The sequence below is a fragment of the Ascaphus truei genome, chromosome 9 (assembly GCF_040206685.1).
Source record: "Ascaphus truei isolate aAscTru1 chromosome 9, aAscTru1.hap1, whole genome shotgun sequence".
NCBI classification, from domain to species: domain Eukaryota; kingdom Metazoa; phylum Chordata; class Amphibia; order Anura; family Ascaphidae; genus Ascaphus; species Ascaphus truei.
Genome location: NC_134491.1, coordinates 5,893,317 through 5,899,085, shown reverse-complemented (window position 1 = coordinate 5,899,085; position 5,769 = coordinate 5,893,317).

The window sequence follows — 5,769 nt, the reverse complement described above, 5'->3', positions numbered from 1 at the left end:
CATTGGCCAGCGCCCATTCAAATGTCAGGACCCCCTCCATGCAACCATAGTGACGAGGCTGCCCTGCCTGCGCCTGATCACAGAGCAATGATATAAACAGCCAGGGGAGGAGGGGCTGAGGGACTCTGACACAATGACACACTGCGTGACAGAGGACTGACACAATGATACACTGCGCGTGACAGAGGACTGACACAATGATACACTGCGCGTGACAGAGGACTGACACAATGATACACTGCGTGACAGAGGACAGACACAATGATACACTGCGTGACAGAGGATTGACACAATGATACACTGCGTGACAGAGGACTGACACAATGATACACTGTGTGACAGAGGACTGACACAATGATACACTGCGCGTGACAGAGGACAGACACAGTGATACACTGCGTGACAGAGGACAGACACAATGATACACTGCGTGACAGAGGACAGACACAATGATACACTGTGTGACAGAGGACAGACACAATGATACACTGAGTGACAGAGGACAGACACAATGATACACTGCGTGACAGAGGACAGACACAGTGATACACTGCGTGACAGAGGACAGACACAATGATACACTGAGTGACAGAGGACAGACACAATGATACACTGCGTGACAGAGGACAGACACAGTGATACACTGAGTGACAGAGGACAGACACAATGATACACTGCCACGCACTGACACAATGATACACTGCATGACAGAGGACTGACACAATGATACACTGCGTGACAGAGGACTGACACAATGATACACTGCGTGACAGAGGACTGACACAATGATACACTGCGTGACAGAGGATTGACACAATGATACAGTTTCACATGGGGGAAGTATCACTCATTAGGAGTGAGTGTCACATGGGAGCAGTACTGTATCACTCAGGAGTGAGTGTCATATGGGAGCAGTATCACTCTTTAGGACTGAGTGTCACATGGGGGCAGTATCACTCATTAGGCGTGAGTGTCACATGGGGCAGGTATCACTCATTAGGAGTGAGTGTCAGATGGGGGCAGTATCACTCATTAGGAGTGAGTGTCACACAGGGTAGATATCACTCATTAGGAGTGAGTGTCACATGGGGGCAGTATCACTCATTCGGAGTGAGTGTCACATGGGACAGGTATCGCTCATTAGGAGTGAGTGTCACATGGGGCAGATATCACTCATTAGGAGTGGCTGTCACATGGGACAGGTATCACTCATTAGGAGTGAGTGTCACATGGGGCAGTATAACTCATTAGGAGTGAGTGTCACATGGGGGCAGTATCACTCATTTGGAGTGAGTGTCCCATGGAGCAGTATCACTTACTAGAAGTGAGTATCATATGGGGCAGTATCACTCATTAGGGGTAAGTGTCACATGGGGGCAGATATTACTCATTAGACGTGAGTGTCACATGGGGCAGTAACACTCATTAGGAGTGAATGTCAAATGGGGGCAAGTATCACTCAGGAGTGAGTGTCACATGGGGGCAGGTATCACTCATTCAAAGTGAGTGTCATAAGGGGGTAGGTATCACTCAGGAGTGAGTGTCACATGGGGAAGTTATCACTCAGGAGTGAGTGTCACATGGGGGCAGTATCACTCATTAGGAGTGAGTGTCACATGGGGAAGTTATCACTCAGGAGTGAGTGTCACATGGGGGCAGGTATCACTCAGAACTTTCACATGGGACAGGTATCACTCATTAGAAGTGAGTGTCACATCAGGTTGAATCCTATATTGCCCAACTTAATAAATATAGACCAAGTCGGGTTTGTCGCGGGCAGACAAGCCTCAGACAACACCCGCAAGATAATAAATATTGTTGATCATGTCCATCTCACTGGTTTCAAGGCAGTTCTGTTAAGCCTAGACGCAGAGAAGGCTTTTGATAGGATTGATTGGCTATTTCTAGAGAATACATTGAAGAAATTTGGTTTTAAGGACTCATATTTAGAAGGAGTTTGGATGCTCTACCACAACCCGTCTGCCATGGTTAGGCTCCCGGGGGGAAACACGGAGAGGTTTGAAATTAAAAAAAGGATGAGACAAGGTTGTCCTCTTTCACCCCTCCTCTTCGCTTTAACTACTGAACCACTAGCAGCCAGAATTCGAGAAAATATAAACATCCAGGGCGTAGTAATTGGAGAAACAAATGACAAAATCTCTCTATTTGCGGATGACATTATCTTGACCTTAACTCAGCCACAAACTTCCCTTCCCAACCTTCAAAACGAACTATGGGATTTTGGTAAAATATCAGGATACAAAATTAATAATGATAAATCTGAAGCCCTAAATCTAAATCTACCAGAGCCAGAAGTGAAGTTACTCAAACTAAATTTTAATTACAGATGGAGTTCCTCATACATCAAATACTTGGGAGTTAATGTATCGAGGGACTACCACTCTTTATATCAGTACAACTATCCGGCCCTCTTTGGGAAAATTAAAAAAAGATCTGGAGAAATGGGAAGGCTACCAGATCTTATGGATCGAAAGAATGATCTCGGTCAAAATGAATATACTCCCCAGATTGCTTTATCTCTTCCAGACACTCCCGATCCGTGTCCCTGGCTCTGAACTAAAAAACATCCAAAATAGGTTGTTTAATTTTATTTGGCAAGGCAAAAAGCCCAGGATTGCTAGATCAGTTCTGTTATCATCAAGAGCGAGAGGTGGACTGGGAGTCCCAGACTTAGCTAAGTACTATCAGGCGGCACAATTAAGACAAGTACAGTAGTAGCGTGGAATGCGGATCCGGGCCAATATTGTTTGCTTGATATAGAGTCTTGCCATGCTAAAACGCCTCCTCTGCCAGCTTGCCTTTGGAGCATAGATGGAGGGGACATGCAATCCCAAAATTTTAAATTAGGAGCAATGAGGCAAACCTGGGAGGTTTGGATGAAATCTAAAACTAAATTCAAACTCCGAGCAACTGACTCCAATCTTTAACAACTCCAAATCCCCCCTGGGTGTGAGTCTCAGCAATTTGATCAACTCAAATCAAAGGGTATCAGGGTAATCGCCGATCTATTGAGCCATGGAAAGTTTTTGTGCTTCCAGGAATTACGCACTAAATACGAAATCCCAGAATTGGACACATTCAAATATCTCCAAATTAGGCACTTTGTACAAACAATATCCCCAAAATTTGAATTCCCCCCTCTCACTGATTTCGAGAAGTTATGCCAGAAGGCAGAACATCAAAAAGGTCTAATTACTAAAATCTACGCCGGAATGGAGATATCGGCGGATCCTCCGACCCATCAGTATATGCACAAATGGGCAACGGAATTGAATACAGTCATAGACAGAGAGGATTGGGAAGATATATGGGATGCTGCCTCAGGAACTTCTATATGTACCACAACGAAAGAAAATATCTATAAGATACTATTTCACTGATATCTTACCCCATTGAGACTAAAACAAATCTTCCCTCTGGCCTCCGACCTTTGCCGGAGAGGCTGTGGACAAAAGGGGGACATGGCCCACATTTGGTGGACATGTCCAGAAATTCAGAAATATTGGCTTACTGTACAAACTTTATTAAAAAAGGTTACGGACCTCACAATACCTATTGATCCACTGACCTACCTGCTGGCCAGGCCGATAGACGAAATCGACCGTCCAGTAAGGAAATTAATCTCCTTCATTCTTACAGCGGCAAGGTGCACAATTGCGACCTCCTGGAAGAAGGTCTCTCCTCCTTCCAAGCAAATGTTAAAAAAAAGGATCAATGAGGTAATGCTCATAGAAAGACTGACAGCCTTTCTAAAAAGATCCACAACAGAGTTCTATAAAATCTGGGAACCATGGATAGTGCAATGATTTTGATCAAACGCCTCTCCTAACTGGATGGACAGAGGATCCGCGTAAACGGGGTGAAGGATCCCGGCACCTGGCGATAGGGGCAGGAGGAAGCCCCCCCCCCCCCTTTTTTCTCTATGTCCTTCTCTTTTTCTTGTCTCTCTTTCTCCGATCCACTACGTGGTCCAGAGACCCCGCCCCAATAGGCGGTGTTCTGCTCTACTCTATCTCCTTTATTTTCACTACTAAAAAACAAAAAACTCTGTATTAGGCTAAGAATAAACTGATGTATCTGTTTGTTGTATACCTGCCTAATAAAAACGTCTGGAAAAAAAAAGTGAGTGTCACATGGGGGCAGTATCATTCATTAGGAGTGAATGTCACATGGGGCAGGTGTCACACATTAGGAGTGAGTGTCATTTGGGGCAGTATCACTCAGGAGTGAGTGTCAGATGGGGGCAGTATCTCTCATTAGGAGTGAGTGCCACATTGGGGTAGATATTACTCATTAGGAGTGAGTGTCACATGGGGCAGGTATCGTTCATTAGGAGTGAGTGTCACATGGGGGCAGCATCACTCATTAGGAGTGAGTGTCACATGGAGGCAGGTATCACTCATTAGGAGTGAGTGTTACATGGAGGCAGGTATCACTCATTAGGAGTGAGTGTCACATGGGGGCAGGTATCACTCATTAGGTTTGAGATTCACATGGGGGAATGTATCAGTCATTAGGAGTGAGTGTTATCACTCATTAGGAGTAAGTGTCACATGGGGCAGTATCACTCATTAAGAGTGAGTGTCACATGGGGGCAGTATCATTCATTAGGAGTGAGTGTCACATGGCGGCAGGTATCACTCATTAGGAGTGAGTGTCACATGGGGGCAGGTATTACTCATTATCAGTGAGTGTCACATGGGAGCAGGTATCACTCATTAGGAGTGAGTGTCACATGGAGGCAGGTACCACTCAGAAGTGAGTGTCACATGGGGGTAAATATCACTCAGGAATGAGTGTCATATGGGGCAAGTATCACTCGTTAGGCGTGAGTGTCACATGGGGGCAGGTATCACTCATTAGAAGTGTCACATGGGACAGGTATCACTCATTAGAAGTGAGTGTCGCAACAGGTTGAATCCTATATTGCCCAACTTAATAAATATAGACCAAGTGGGGTTTGTCGCGGGCAGACAAGCCTCAGACAACACCCGCAAGATAATAAATATTGTTGATCATGTCCATCTCACTGGTTCCAAGGCAGTTCTGTTAAGCCTAGACGCAGAGAAGACTTTTGATAGGATTGATTGGCTATTTCTAGAGAATACATTGAAGAAATTTGGTTTTAAGGACTCATATTTAGAAGGAGTTTGGATGCTCTACCACAACCCGTCTGCCATGGTTAGGCTCCCAGGGGGAAACACAGAGAGGTTTGAAATTAAAAACAGGACGAGACAAGGTTGTCCTCTTTCACCCCTCCTCTTCGTTTTGACTATTGAACCACTAGCAGCCAGAATTCGAGAAAATATAAACATCTAGGGCGTAGTAATTGGAGAAACAAATGACAAAATCTCTCTATTTGCAGATGACATTATCTTGACCTTAACTCAGCCACAAACTTCCCTTCCCAACCTTCAAAACGAACTATGGGATTTTGGTAAAATATCAGGATACAAAAATAATAATGATAAATCTGAAGCCCTAAATCTAAATCTACCAGAGCCAGAAGTGAAGTTACTCAAACTAAATTTTAATTACAGATGGAGTTCCACATACATCAAATACTTGGGAGTTAATGTATCAAGAGACTACCACTCTTTATATCAGTACAACTATCCGGCCCTCTTTGGGAAAATTAAAAAAGATCTGGAGAAATGGGAAGGCTACCAGATCTTATGGATCAAAAGAATGATCTCGGTCAAAATGAATATACTCCCCAGTTTGCTTTATCTCTTCCAGACACTCCCG